General features: G+C 46.6%; 1 protein-coding gene across 5 annotated transcripts in view; it reads right to left on the reverse strand.

The window, feature by feature from the left end:
* The window catches only part of LOC149371665 (solute carrier family 35 member F3-like), a 317875-nt gene that overhangs the window by 61894 nt on the left and 240249 nt on the right, over window positions 1–15732 (reverse strand). The window lies entirely within an intron of this gene.

Here is a 15732-nt window from a genome sequence, read left to right on the forward strand (position 1 = left end):
TCCATGCCACACCTCTACGAGCATTAGAAAAAAAAATTAATAAAATTGATTGCATAATAAAGTATGCGGAAACAGGACGAGTTAAAGCAAGCGTTGTGCATTCACTTCTTTCTGTTTGTATGAAAAAGGACTAGCGTAGAGTCAAGTCCCCCTGAAAGTAATTACGAGCTAGCAAGTTCAGGCCCCCCTGTTTAATGCTTTAAGGGCTCTCCGCCCTTAGCGCAACGCATTTCGCCTGCTAAGTGGATTAGCTCCAGTTCGAGCAGCGACGGAGTTTCAGGAAGTAATTATACGGCGCTTTTCCACATTTTGTACTTATCTGCCGAAAAGGTAAAGAAAGAACTTGTTGCCAGTTCCTGTGTTTGTCATTCACGCGGATGTATTTGCGCTTTGTGCACGCGTGAAAGCTTTAAAAGAAGCCCCGGGTCGTCAGTCTTTTCATGCGTTAATTATGTGTGCGTTGTCGAAGTTCCAGACGGCTTACAGGGGAGTCTGCCGCTTACTCTGAGACGTGAGTTTGTGGAAGTCCGCAGCGACAGATTTTCGTTCGAAGTATTTGCAAAGAGGACGTATACTTGTTCAGCTGGAAAGGGAGTTTACTGTAAAAATTTAAGGGCCAGGGTTGCTTTCAAGGAGTAAGAAATCTTTGCGCTTATGTTGGACTTGTACTGACTATCTGTATGATTGCTTTAGTGAGCAAATATTTCACTAACAAATTTCTTTTTCTTTCACCTCGCTCCTCATTCTCCCTGTTTCCAACACCATTTTAACCACAGCTCTCAAGCTTATACGTTTACTAGAATAGCGTTCGTAAATTTCATTTTTTCCAGACACACTGTTCTTAAAAGGAGCGAACCCATGACTAGCCCGAAAGAAACACACCTTTCATATTCTCGCCCACATTGAGACAAAGGTATCACATCTTCTCGTTACATATAAACAGGAACGCTTCCATGAGAAAGCTCCCGGAACAGAAATCATCATCATCATCAGCCTGACTACGCCCACTGCAGGGCAAAAGCTTCTCCCATGTCTCTCCAATTAACATTGCCCTTTGCCAGCTGCGGCCACCGTGTACCCGAAACATTTTTTAATCTCATCCGGCCACCTAACTTTCTGGCGCCTCCTGCTACGCCTGCCTTCTCTTGGAATCCACTCCGTTACCCTCAAGGACCAGCGGTTATCTTGTCTTCGCATTACATGCCCTGCCCAAGCCCTATTCTTCCTCTTAATTTCGACTAGGATGTCATTATACCGCGTTTGTTCCTTCATCCACTCTGCCCGCTTGCGGTCTCTTAACGTTGCAACTATGATTTTTCTTTCCATAGCTCGATGCGTTGTCCTTAACTTAAGCTGAACAAGCCTCTTCGTTTCTGCCCCATTGGTGAGTGCCGGTAATATACAGCTTTTATATACTTATAACAGCTTATATACTGTCGTTATATAACAAAAATATGAACAGATAATTGCACATCATTCAGTCTAGTAGAATATAGCCAAGTTTACAGAAGAGCTTGTGTGTTAATTTGTCCTATGATTATCCGGTACAGGTAGGACACTCCAAATAGCACAAGGGACAAATTCCAAAGTATCGGTCGAACAAAACGCGGCCATTCATACAAGGAAATCCTTGCGAATCAGAGTCCGGGCGTTTAGCAAACAATTTACGAGGATAGGTATATTACAAGAGAATCTGCACGGCTGACTGCGTCGCATGCAACCGCAAATGAAAGCTGACTGGCGTCACCTCACTAGAACGACGTGATCACTTTCCCGTCAAAAGGATTACAGTATTTATTTGGTGTGTTCACCAGCTGTGCAATGAGAATGCACCAGCTGTGGACTTGTGATCAAGTCAGTGAAATGATGCTCGGCACTTCCTGTCTTCATGGAACTGCGTAAAACCTGGATGCTTCTTTTAAATATTCAAAAATCTTAGGAAGTGGTTGAAAACAAGCCGCTATGACAACAAAGAAAATGTTACCCCACTAAACTTGTGCACGGCTTGTGGAGGCGAAAGCTGTCACCACCGAATAGCAACCTTTATTAAGGCGAAATACTTATATGCCTCATCGTTGTCGACAGAAGGTTGTCAGAGGTGTCACGCTTTTTGTAGTCAGACCAGAAAAATCTTTGTGCACGATGGGATTCGAACCACCATCCTTCCGTTCCGCAGCCGAGAGTGGTAATAGCTACGCTAATTCCTGCCAAAGCATATGTAGTTCTCCTTGTCTAGGACGCTGGAGAGTGTTTGCAGAAAGGCGTCGAATCAGACGAATGCCTCCCAAACGCCTTCCAGTGACTCCAGCGTTTAAGATTCACAAACAGTTGTGTACTTAATTAACATCTTAACCACACATCAGTGACACAAGCAGCAACACCGTGCTAAAATCTTTCGCCTCAACGCACTTCAGGTCAACAAAGTGCCACCCTGATTTTTCGGTCAAACACACACCAAAACAAAAACGGCTCTTTAGACAAATCTAGAGGCATCAAATGCATTAGAAGAACCCCAGCCGGTCTAAATTAATCCGTAGGCCTCCACTATGGCGTCCTTGAAGGCTTATGTGTCGCTTCGGGAAATTAAACCTCGCAGTTTACAATTTATAGCCAGTGGTAATCACAGGGTCATTCACGGGCCACTCAGACGTGAGCATAGCTCTGTGCAGTTTATTCCTCCATATAGGGTACGGACTAGGGTTCGTACCCTGCACACTTCCGCGCGATATTATTGAAACAGACCACAGACTTTTGCGCATATGTTCCAGTTTTCGATTAAAATACCAAATCTTTGTTACGTAACAAAATAAATTAAATCTCGACACATAGATTTCATCAATGACTAAACAAATGCCTAAACCTGCTTCCGTTCCTTCGCTTTGTTCGGGAGGTGACGAAATCCCTATTGTGGGAAGCAGGTAGCACTATTGCGGCGATAAAGAAAACTGGCAAAAGAAAAGAAACCCCGCAGTACGTGGTACTCCAAAAGTCGATGCTTGCCACTCGGGCAAACCGTCATCAGCAGCGTGCTTTGAAATCTGTCCGCACCAGTACGCAGAGCCCCTTTGGCTAGCAAGGACGCGACAAAGAGATGTCGCCATCATTGCTGCCGTCGGTATACTTTTCGTCATTTTCCCGCCTTTCAGCGTCACCACCCGTTATTCCGAGACGAAAGGCGATTAGCCGGACCGTCTTTTTCACAGAATGGGCCCCAGAGTTCGGACTGCCTTCCCTGTCGCCGCACAAGCGTTCCCATTCTCCCGCAGGAAATCCCGGACGGACCGTCGGCCGATGGACGTGCACGGAAGACAAGACACGCCCCGTCACGACCGACCGCGGGAGCGTCCATTGCGCACTCCTGCACTCCCCCTTTTTCCTCCTTTCCCTTCCCTTTCCTTCTCTTCTGTCATAGCTTTCCCCCTCTGTCTTTTTCTCCGTAGCCTAGCCTGCAAGCGCGTACGCCTATGCCCTCTCGGCTAAAACGATGCAGCGCTACGCACGGTAGAGGTAGACTGCTAGAGCTGGTGTCTGTCGTGATTGGCCAGGAGTTGGGCTAGTACCAAACACGATACACTTATTAGCAGGGTGCGTTGTTAGGCCAGTTAATAAAGTTAGATTTATACAAGACTGGTTGCTGAAATTAGACAATCGCAAGACAGGACAGTAGCATGAGTGTCTGTAGCTTAGCTCGTGCCTTCACTTTCAAACGTTTCTACCAATTTTTTTAATCATTTTTTTATCCGCAGTTCTGGACCATTTCGCTGAGGAAGCAGGTACAGCCGCAGTACTCTCGTGCAGTGCAGCAAAGCATCGCGTTGTGCAATCACGTTGTAATGGGAAAGGGAGAGAGGTTGGTGCGATGATGGATGTGCACCGTCGCTGCCACGCCCGACTCTAAGCTGGAATCGGTTACGTTAGACTCCTCGGAACTATAGATTCTTCTGAGTGCTGCGCGGCTTTCAGGAAAGAAGTGACGCTGCTAATGCTAATTTCATTCGATATTTACGAGCTGACTTCTTACACAAGCATCCTGACAGCCCTTCGCCCGAAGCGCACGCGACCCTCTTGAATGCCATTGGCAGTTACGGAAAGCGTCAAAGGTTGCAAGGGGGCCGTTGGCTCGAAGAGTGAGCCCTTTATTCTCGGCGGCTTTAGATTCTTGTCCAGCTGTCCTCAGACGACATTTTTCTTTTTTTTCGAAAACGGCAAGCACTCGATGCTTACGAACAAGTGAACATTCATTATCTATGCACGCCGTTCAAATTTTAGTCACTTCGGAAGCCCTTGGAATTATCGGCGAAGCCCTTATCAATAAGATAATGTCGAGAAAGCCGAAGACATCAACCAGTTGCTGTTTCAGTTCCACCGAGCGGTTGTGAAACATGCAACAATCCGCATGCCCAACAATTCTGGACAAAAGAATTTTCGAGCGGGAAATCGCTTATGAACTGTTTTTTTTTTTTTTTTTCATGTAATGTAAGATTTCACTATAACGATCGATATATCTGCCGACCACCCGACGGCAGTCTAGCATTTTGTTATCTATTATCGTTTTTGCTCTCGTCAACGTTCCCCATTGGTTTTCTATGGCAGTGTTAACTGCTCGGAGCGATCAATGGAAACTCTGTGAAAGAAATATATTGCTACATATCAGAACAATGTACCATTATCATAAATATTTCCATAAAAGTGTCTTACAATTTTCCTGTTTTCAAAATTTTTGTCCTAGAATGTTGGACATGAACGACATGAAATGCACAGAACGGGGAAAAACTGATTTTCTTTTTCTTTTTCTTTTTTTTTTGACACGCATCGTGGTACGCGATGTAGCGTTGCACGCAACCAAAGCGTCCAGAGCAGCCGGGCCGTCGCCGCCTCAACCCCGAGTCTGCGCAGTGGACGCGCCCGCTTCGGCCTCTTCTTTTATTCTTCTTGCTGGGCGCGGAACTCTCAGGTGCCGGGCGAGGCCAGCGTCGGCCATCGGCCTATAAACGCCAAGCGACGCCGGCGACGACCACCGCCACGCGACACGACGTGTTTGCCGCCGGCGCCGCGCAGAGCCGCCCTCTCCCACCCTCGGCCCAGCGTTGACTCTGCGTGTGCCGACTCCGTATACTTTAGCTGCCTTTTCACTTCGATCTTCTCCCTCTCTCTTTCATACACCCTTCTCTTTTCTTCTTTCTCTGAAAAGAATCACGCGAGCGCAGTAAGCGAAGTTTTTCGTGCGCGGCCAGCGGGTTTTCAGCGTGGGTTGCCCGTTAAACCGCTCGAATTGCCTCGCGGCGTTGAGCTACGGTGCTAAAGGCTCCCGTGTATTTTGTGGACCCGAAGAAACTGGGTTGGGAGTGGTTAGAGGTTTATTTGTGTTTTGAAACTACGAAACTTACTGCCATTGGCGCTGAATTGCTTCCCGGGAAACGTAGCAGTACATGAATGACCTCCAGCGTTTGTTCAAGATTGTTTTACTTGTGTTCGTCGTTCTAAAAGAAAGAAAGCGAAAGGTGCCAAGTGAATGGAACAAAAATCTTGTTTCTACAAATGAGGCTTGCAGCTAAAGCAGTTATTACTCAGCACTGACCGGACAGTTCCCTTTATTTAGAGCGCTCTTAGATGACATAGGAAGAAAAGGGTTTTTTTTTTTTTTTGTAATCTATTGTAACACTGCTATTCGCTATTCGCTGCCTTTGTAAAAAAAAAATGAAGTGCAGCACATGTACAGTAATTTTAGATCAAATTTTCCAGGTAGTAAGAGAATAGTCAAAATAACTTGTTGATGAATTAGTTTCACATCTGTTTTTTAATGCTATTTCAATCAGTAGATAGCATCTCATGGTAAAGCAAACGAAAGCAGTCTCTCCGAGGAATGTATTTCTTGTTTGGCACTAAATGCGAGGCTCGAATTGCGGTTCCGCCGACAACGTCTGCATTACCGACGAAGATGCGGTTAATTTTCTCGCAGCTTTGTTACCAAGTTCGGACACAAGAAAAGAAAAGATTAGGAAACCTGAGCCAGCGAATAAATAGCACTTTTCAGTCCATACCCTGTAATAACCTGCAACCTGTCGCTCACGTGGAAGGGGCACTGTATGACAAGGATACAGAATATTGCAGCTACATACAGGATTCATCCATGGACAGCGTTTTGAGCAGCTGCTCATCCGAGGTCAACCTGGCCTCCACGCCCATCCTCCCATCTGCATTACTGCTAGCGGCCAGCCCATACGCGAAGTATCCACCATTAGGGTATTGGAGCTCCTCATCTTTAGCAATCGGGAAAAAACCGACACTCTGGCTAAACTTATAGTCTCTGTCTCGCAGACCATTCGTCTAATTTGTCGCATTGCTGATAAACATAGAGGCATGCGAGAGGCTGACCTCCGACGTCCTGTTCAGGCGTTTGTCATCAGTCGCCTCACTAATACCCTCCCTTACCTCTACTTTAGCTGCCAGGAACGGGACCGTGTTGACTGCCTTATTCGACAGGCATACAAGGCGGCTCTTCATCCCCCCCACCGGACCCCCACGTATAAACTAATTTCATTAGTAGTCTACAACACTGTGACGGAGCTCTCGAAAGCTCATCTCACTTCTCAGTACGAGCGTCTCACGTACTCCTCCACGGGGCGTCACATACTCGACAAGCTTGGAATACGCCTCGAAACGACCGTCGCCGACAAGGCCCAGCTTCCGCACCATATCCACAGTAACCTTATCGTTACCCCTCTTCCTAAAAACATGCACCCAGAGTATCATGTCGCTCGCCGCAAGTACAGGGCTAAGTCTCTGCACAAAAGTATTTAACAGATCGGACAGCAGTCTATGTCGACGCCGCCGAATACCCCGACCGCGAAGCTTTTTCGTTTGCGGTTGTAAACTACTGTGGACGGCCGCTGGTTGCGTGCTCCATTCCCGTCAGATCGCCTGAAAAGGCTGAGGAGGCGGCCATAGCATTGGGGATGGCCTCCATCTCTGCAGAAACCATCTTCAGCGACTCTAAATCTGCGATTCGTAATTTCGCCAAAGGCCGGGTCTCCCCTGTCACCCTCTCTCTCCTCCACTCCACCAAACTCAAACTCCGCCCGATCCAATTGATCTGGGTCCCTGCGCACTCATCCCATCCAGGGAACGAGGCGGCCCACAATTATGCCCGAGGATTCGTCGACCGGGATGTGGTGTCGCCCGTCCTGCGGACGGCGAGAGATCGTACGGTTGCATTTCATGACTAGGGCCCGGAAATTTAGACATTTGCCTAAACATGCCTATAAATGCCTAAACGGGAGATTTTTGCACTTGCCTGCCTTTTTTTCATTTTTTAGGAAATACTACCTATTTAACCACACTTTTTGCCTATAAATGCTTAAATCCGGCACTTCGGTCCTCGGTGCCATTTTTCAATTTTCAGACATCTGTCTATGTGTGGTGAAAAGCGCGCGCCGATGCACGCACAAAAGGCGCGGGTCTTGCCGAGCATTTTTCTCGAATTGTAACTTGAACGTAGTGTAACGAAGTGTTTATCTCGAACTGTAGCAAGAGGTGAGTTCGGAAAGAGACCTGACATACATTAAGTGCAGACTACTCATCATTGACGGAAAGGATTACAAAGTTGGTAAAGGCTGGACTTTCAATAGATGAATCGTTGAAGGTAGTGGCAGAAGTACACCAGCAGCACCTCGCGGACTGGAAGGAAAGGGCGTTACTGCTTCTACGGAGATGCAACAATTGGTAGAAATAAAAATAGATGCCTAGAAACAATTTCCCAATTCAGAGACTTTCTACGCGGAGACGATACGGCCACATCACCTGAGGGCCTAAGTCTTTATCAACTCTCATGTTTTAGGTTCGTGCTCCTAATTTCATGTGATGTCAAAAGAAGCATTTTAAAGTACAAAGCTATGCTTAGCGAAAACCGAAGGAGCTTCATATTCTAAAACCTGAGAATGCGCTTTATTGCTTCAGTTGAGGACTGCGTACTCTCCGTGCTTGATTTACAAATCTTTTACTTATGAATAAAGAGTATTATTCAAAGCGCCTATTTTTGCTTTATAGCGCCTATTTCAATATTTTTTAGAGCCTAGATGCCTGCCTATTTCAGGGTTCTTTAGTGCCTATATTTCCGGGCCCTATAATCATGACATAACCATGCACTACAGCTTAGGTAGACTTCTATATCCCCCCGCACATAGTTTTCTCACCAAACCTCAAGAGGTTGCGTGGAGGCAACTCAAAACGAACACCTTCCCCAACCCCGCGGTATATGCCCGCATATACCCTTGTGTCTACTCCTCTTCCTTTCAACTATGTGGCCAATATGCCACTCTATCCCACATACTCTGGGCCTGCCCTCCGGACTCCCCTTCGCGAAGTTTGCAGCTTTCGAATCCAGACCAGTGGGAGGCCGTATTGCTCAGTTCCGACTCGGACACACAGATCCGGGTTATGACAAGAGCACTAGAAGTCGCCGAACGCCACGGGCTCATGGCCACTTGATGGGGCTATAACCCCACACCATCTGCTACTTTTGTCGGCGGAAATAAAGTTTATCCTCCTCCTCCTCCATTGATCACACAGTCACGACGCTGAGACCACGAGAAACACAATTCATCTTACTCAAATAAACAACAACCCAGCCTAAGTTTTCCGTGCGATGGGGCAATTCCACTCAATCTTAGCGGATTTTGTGCCCGATACCATGACAATGGATGACTGGTAGCAGTTGATTTCAGATTATACCACGCTAATGGCTGCGTCTTGTACATGATCTAAATCGATCATGACGACCGTGATATTCAGCGAATTGTGTCAGAACGTTGAACATAATCTTGTCTTTTTTTTTTCTTTTGCAATCGCGTCCACAGTAGACACAGTGCAGCTGCTTATTAACTTTGTAATTCTGATGTCCGAACATATGGCTCATTAAGCACATACGTGAAAACTTCGACAAGATTTTGGAGCCCATTCAACAACTGAAATCTTTGTAGGAGAAAGTTGTGTTTTTTTTTTATGCGCTCAGTGTAACGTTCTTCAAAGAAGCTGAAAATTCCGGAAGCTACTTTTCTCTTCTTTATGACATAAAATAATTATTACTGCAACCTCTTTCCTGCGCTAATTGACGTTTCATCTGACTGCGGCCACATGGTAGCCAGTACTGATGAATTGTGTGTTCCTTAAACAGAAAAGGGTTAGTTCTCTTCTTCGCCTCTCTTGCTTGTTTTATGCTATATGCCTTGCCCTGCCCGTAAAAATGTTGTTCGGAACGTTTATATTCTTTAACAACCGCGAAAAAAGGGTAATTTCTTACGGTTTATGAGGGTTTAACGTCCCAAAGCGACTCAGCCAATGAGAGACGCCTTAGTGAAGAGCTCCGGAAATTTCGACCACCTGGGTTCCTTTAACGTGCACTGACATCGCACAGTACACGGGCCTCTAGAATTTCGCATCGATCATAATTCAACCACCACGGCCGGGATGTTAGAACTGCATAGGCTTTAAGAACAACACGGAAGCCAACATTCACCGAAATCAAGAAGCATAGTTCTTTTTTATTTGTGGTCTTCACTCGCCGCGGTGACTCAGTGGTTAAGGCACTCATCTACCGAGCCGGAGTACCCGGGTTCGAAACCGACCACGGCGGCCGCGTTCCGATGGAGGCGGAACGCAAAAGGCGCCCGTGTGCTGTGCGATGTCAGTGCATGTTAAAGATCCCCAAGTGGTCGAAATTATTCCGGAGACCTCCACTACGGCACCTCTTTGTTCGTTCACTCCCACCTTCCTCCCTTCCCTTACTGCCCGGTTCAGCTGTCCACCGAGATATGTGAGACAGATACCGCGCCATTTCATGTCCTCAAAAAACCAATTTAATTTATTTCATGAATTGGAGATTAATCATTTTTTAGAAATTATTGATTAGAAATCACGAGAAAAACAACCACATGCTGTCAGTGGGATCCGAACCCACAATCTCCGAATTACGCGTCCGATGCTCTACCAATAGGATTTAGGAAGGAAGGCATGACGAAATGACAACACGAACACTAAGGTAAAGCCGAGAGGTGCACAGTGGCGCTGCACCCCAGTTTTCGTGTCATTATTTCATCGCGTCGGGTTTTCCCTAAAAAGCGCTGTTTCAACATCCCTCGATGACCCCAACTAGCTCCATTATAAGCTTTACAATTTTCGTTGCTTAAAGCTCGCAGTCCCATAAATAAAACAAGTACCGTCACAATGTTGATGCAAAGCAAGGATAAGCTCCAAGTAAATTTAGCTACAAGGTCACCGCCCAGCGTGATACACAAGCGGGGGACTACAAAAAAATAAAACCTGCAGTGTAGCATACACACAGTCCAGTGGCACGCGCGCCCTCTGAGCGTAAAGCGTTGGTCAATACCCCGTCGCCGGCGACAGCAGAGACAGGGCACCATGGAACGGCACACCCGGTTTCCAAAGATAGCAGCAATAAGCTCTCACGCCGGGACGTTCGCGTCCCAGCCTTCGCCCTCGCTTAGTTACTCCCGCATTAAAGGAGATCGACCTTCAGAGGCTTGTCTCCGGCATATTGGAGCTGTCCTAATAACAGGTGGACGATGTCAACTGTATTTTTAGGGACAAGACACGTGATAGTTAATTGCTGTTCTACATGTAGGTGTTTTGAATGCCAAGGCAACTTCACGGTAGTTTTAACTTGCTTCTCCCTGTCTAATATCTGCGAAACCTCGCTGACTCGCTAAACATGTTTAGCAAGTGTTTCCCTAAAGATCTTCTCCGCAGTCCGCCCTGGTGCGTTCAGACGCAAGTGATCAGCAAACTGCTCATTGCAGTCAGGTACGATGCAAGACAAGGCGCACTACAGACCACTGAAGTTGCTGATCACTGGATGGCAATCTCTGTAAAACGCGAGATTTGAGCTAGTGTATGGTATAACAGTGCCCACGCTACATGTTCACTTATTATATATGCTGTCGTTAGGGGCTGCATATTAACTCATTTGGCACGCGAAAGGAACCGCATTTTTTCTTTGTTGACAGACTGACACATCAGGTAGTGAACGGGGAAATGGAAAGTTAGGATTTTTGCAGACAAAATGAGTAGAATACCTTTTAAATAGTGACAAATATAACGTAGCTAACCGAACTTCCGACAAGAGAATTGGTGCAATCATGAAAATGTTTGCAGGACCGGGTAGCACATCCTAGGACTGGTAACAGATGGTTTCAGGGGCGTAGCCAGGGGTGGGGGGCGGCTTATGGGGCTTCAGCTCCCCTCGAAATTTTTTCGAACTGTCAGGCACCGCTGACCAAAACAACCACCGGCGCCGGAAGTTGTTCTGGATTTGGTCACCTAAAATGTCTTTTTCAGACTAGAAAAGACATTTTGGCGCGATTATTGCTAACTCGGGTTGGATTTCATGGCAACGCCCATGCACATGGAGTCACGTAACACAAGCATCAGTTAGCATTATGATCAAAATTACCATGCGAATACGAAAATTTATAGGACATCACAAACCGATCTTGATTGACCTCGCTTATTGAAAGTCCTGCCCACGCGGCGTTTCCCAACATACACACTCGGATATTGGTTATTTGAACTTGAGGCATCATTTGTGGCTTTCGTTTGTCCTTCTCTTTCCTTTTTAGCTAACTGCTTTTACTTTTCTTTGAACAAAAGGAATACTCTTCTGTAATTATGGGTACAGAATAATTGTCGCCGTGCAGGCAGTTAAAAATTACGCACTTTAGTATTTATTTCTGCATTGTTCCTCTATTATTCTAACCATATGGCGCTGTCGCGACCGCAGCATGGCCCAAGTACATATCGCGACTTCATAGTTTTGTGGCCCAAGTACATATGCTATCATAGTTTTGTTCTTGCCTGGATCGCCTGTCTTTCCGTGTGTAAAGTTCACTATCTGTGATTGCGCAAGGTGTTTATTTGCCTTGTTTGACACCTTATATAGAGTAACTATTGCTTAGATAAGTAGATTTAATGGAGACATACGTGTATTTAAATATCTTGTTGCGAGGTTTTATGTGTACATAAAGTGAAAGTTTCCATCGCCACTTTGTTGTCCTTTATCAAGTTTTATCTTCGCATTTCTAATTCGAACAACGCAGCGCAGTTGTGTGTCCTTCTCGTTCTGGTCCTTTGTCTGCAAGCGCTGTTTTTCTCAAGATGTACCCCAACCAACTCGCCCAGCAACACACATTGCTTAATTTCTAATACTTCATTTTATCTTCGCACTTCTAATGCATATTTTGCAGAACTCCTCGTGTATGCATGTGCTCGTTGTTGCGACTAAAATTTCGGTAAAATTACTCGCAATACATGACTCTCCTTACATTACATTACAATACATGACCCGCAATACATTACTCGCATACCGGTGACAGCTGCTGCTGCGCAGTGCACTGGAACGAAGGACAGCGCCGGTGAGATTTTTTCTTGGCCGTTGCATATGTACAAAAATGTAAAGGTTCTTCAACGACAAAGGTAAATTAAAATATTGTCCTCTACTTGCTAATTTCATGTCCTTTAGGCTTTTCATATCAGCGGCATGCACTGCTTTGCTGGTTTCGGACTGATATAGTTCTAGACTTCATGTGATATTTTCTTTACTATTAAATACGCAAGAACAAGGAATCATTGGTATCAGTTATGTCTGCCACGATTTTTAAGACATACGAATACGCATAGACTCGTGTAATGGCCGCACTCATGCAATGGCCACACCCCTAACTTTAAAAAAAAATCGCGAAAAAATATATTTAATAATTACCCTAGTAAAACTCGCACCAAGAATGTCCGGAAGTTTGGCAGTGTCGTCTACTGTGTGGAGAAAGAAAACCGGAACGTTTTGTGGTCACTGCCGCCAGGTGGGACGCAAAAATCAAGCGCTGCGCACGTCGGAAACAGCCAAGAATAGCCAAAGCCACTTTCAGCCACAGCCGTCTGTTCGCGCTTCTCGTTTTACTACCTTTACCTCGCTCGCCGAAGGCCTATCACGTACAATCTCGAAACCGGAACGCATCGCTGCCTTGATTTGCCGCGGTTTCGTTCAGGACCGTGGAAAAAAGTTTCAAGGTGGCAGGCATATCCAACAAGCTGGCCGGCACGGAGGCGGAGGATGACTTCATCTGGAACAAGGACGAGCCTGAGGTCCCGATGAGTTCGGAGGAGGAGGACGACCAGGAATGATGTTTTGGACACGGACGAGCCCGAAATCCCGACGAGTTCGAGGAAGGAGGACGAGGAGTGTTTTGGCAATAATAAGGGCAGGTACCACCGGAAATACTTATTTTGCCTTTTTCTCCGTGTAATGGTCGCACCATGATTTTCACCCCAGATCTCGGAAAAAAAACGTGCGGCCATTACACGAGTCTATACGGTACATTCTTTTATTTAAAAAAAAAAACATATTTCACTTGTCCAAACAGTGCGTGGCGTTATCCAATGCACAGTGGCATTGTCAACATGGCAATGCAGTTATTATTCTTGCGTTTGATCCTTCCACAAGTTCTATGAAGAAGCCGCGCTGCAACATGCCCCCCTCCTTTATAGTGGCAGCTTTGAGGCTTCCGTTCAGCGGAAAAGGCAGCGTCGGCCGGCGTTGTGTCGAGAAACCCACGTCGCGCATTTCGAGAAGCCCATGTGTCGAGAATCCCACATTACACGTGTATGCCTAGAGTGAAATTAATTGAAAAGAGGACTGTTAATCTGAATCAAAGGTCGGCACATGTCATAAACGACTTAACTTCATAAAGTAACCGGTCTTATGAATTAAATGGAAGGAGCGCCGACCAAAAGGTTGTTGTTAATATGAAGACGAAGACGTTCCGGCTTCCATACGGAAGCCTTGGAACGCCGACCAAAAGGTTGTTGTTAATATGAAGACGAAGACGTTTCGGCTTCCATACGGAAGGCTTCCGTATGGAAGCCGGAACGTCTTCGTCTTCATATTAACAACAACCTTTTGGTCGGCGCTCCTTCCATTGAATTCATGAATCTTCTACCCGACCAGGCGAGTTTTCGTCGAACGTTACATTTCATAACCGGTCTTACGTCAATAAACATTTCCGTAAACTTTAGTCGGGATTCCAACCGACGACTCTCGGAGCCAGGTAGGCACACTACCAACTCACGTAGGCACGATTGTACTGCTTAGGTTTCATATGTATGCGGTGTAGTCTTTCGCGTAAAGTAGTATCTGACGAGTGTATGCTAATGAGTATGTATGGAACTATAGTAGGATACAACTCAAATAAACAGCAGTTGCTAACACCGGGCAGCGATCCGCGGCGTCCTGCATTACTCCGCTGGCCAATCGCAACAGAAAATGAAATCAGTTTTTTTAGTATTTGACTATATCAAACAATCTACTTCTGCTTCTATAGGTAAGAAAAAACATTTTAGCAGCGGACTACTTTTTCGTAGTGGAGGAATTCTGTGCGTGGAGGCTGAATGTGGGCGGAGCTTCACTGCAGTCTTAAGTTCTATCCGACTATACAGAAGTCCTAATTGCCGAAATAGTAATCAGGCGAGTAGCAAAGTGCACGTTGGCGTTTCATATCCTCTTTGCTTTGAGTGGTATAGTGGCGCCGGCATGCGGCGGACACCGGAAAACCCTCGCCATCTCATTTCCGCTGCTGTCTCGATAGTTGGCGCGAGCAGCATAAAGTTTTCCGGTGCGGAACCTGCGTTCTCGTGCAAAAGCTTCTCTGTGGACCTCCCGCCAGTAACGAAGGTGGAAGTAAAGAAAGCCTTAAGCCCCAACTCCAAGGGCCCTTCCTGGGCGTACGCGCTCAGCGTCGGCGCTCTTGGCGTACGCTAGAACCGGTCTGCGCATGCGCACTGCAGGAGACGCCAGCGAACCTCGGCGAGGCGCCGATATCTGTCACTGCTAGATATCTGCGCCAGCGCAAGCGCGAGCGCCGGAAGCTGCGCACCGTCACGTCTCTCATACACCAATGGAAGGACGCGGTTCTCGGGACATCCGGTGCGGCTTTTCGCGCGCTTTTCAATTGCTGTCTACATTTTTGCTTGGTGCCGAGGCTGTTCGCGCCATGTCGCAAAATAAAATAATAAATGAAAGTCTGATCGCCGCAGTAGAAAGGCGGCCGTCGCTCTGGCAGGCGAGCCATAAAAGCCATAAAAATAAGCTAATAAAGGCAGCATTGTGGCTTGAAGTGGCAGCGGAGATTCTGCCAAGCCTGCCAAGCACAGGTAAGCCGATATCTTGCTTGTGACGAGTGCTGATTGAGTGAAATGTGCTCGAAAACGCTTGTGGCAGTCAGACTGTTTTGGCCAGCATCTGCCTGTAAGGTCTGGCAACCACACAGCAGCGTGAGCACAAGCGCGAGCAGCGTGCGGCAGCGCCAGCCAGCGCCTAGTACCATGGAGGTGCGTACTGCTGCCAGCGCCTGTCGTTGCGCGGCGCCAAGAGCGCCGACGCTGAGCGCGTACGCCCAGGAAGTGTCGTTGGAGTTGGGGAGGAGTAATGCAAAAGGGGAAAGCAGCTGGTGACGATCAGATAACAGCAGATTTTTTTGAAGGATGGAGGAGAGATTGCGCTCGAAAATCTAGCTACCCTGTATACCTTGTGACCTCGAGCGTACCTAGAGCTTGGAAAAACGCTAACATTATCTTAATTCATAAGAACGGAGACGTCAAGGACTTGAAGAATTTCAGACCGATCCGCTTATTATCTGTTGCCTACAAGGTATTTACTAAGGTAATCGC

The sequence above is a fragment of the Amblyomma mixtum genome, chromosome 1 (genome assembly GCF_055824585.1).
Source record: "Amblyomma mixtum isolate Tamu chromosome 1, ASM5582458v1, whole genome shotgun sequence".
NCBI lineage: Eukaryota > Metazoa > Arthropoda > Arachnida > Ixodida > Ixodidae > Amblyomma > Amblyomma mixtum.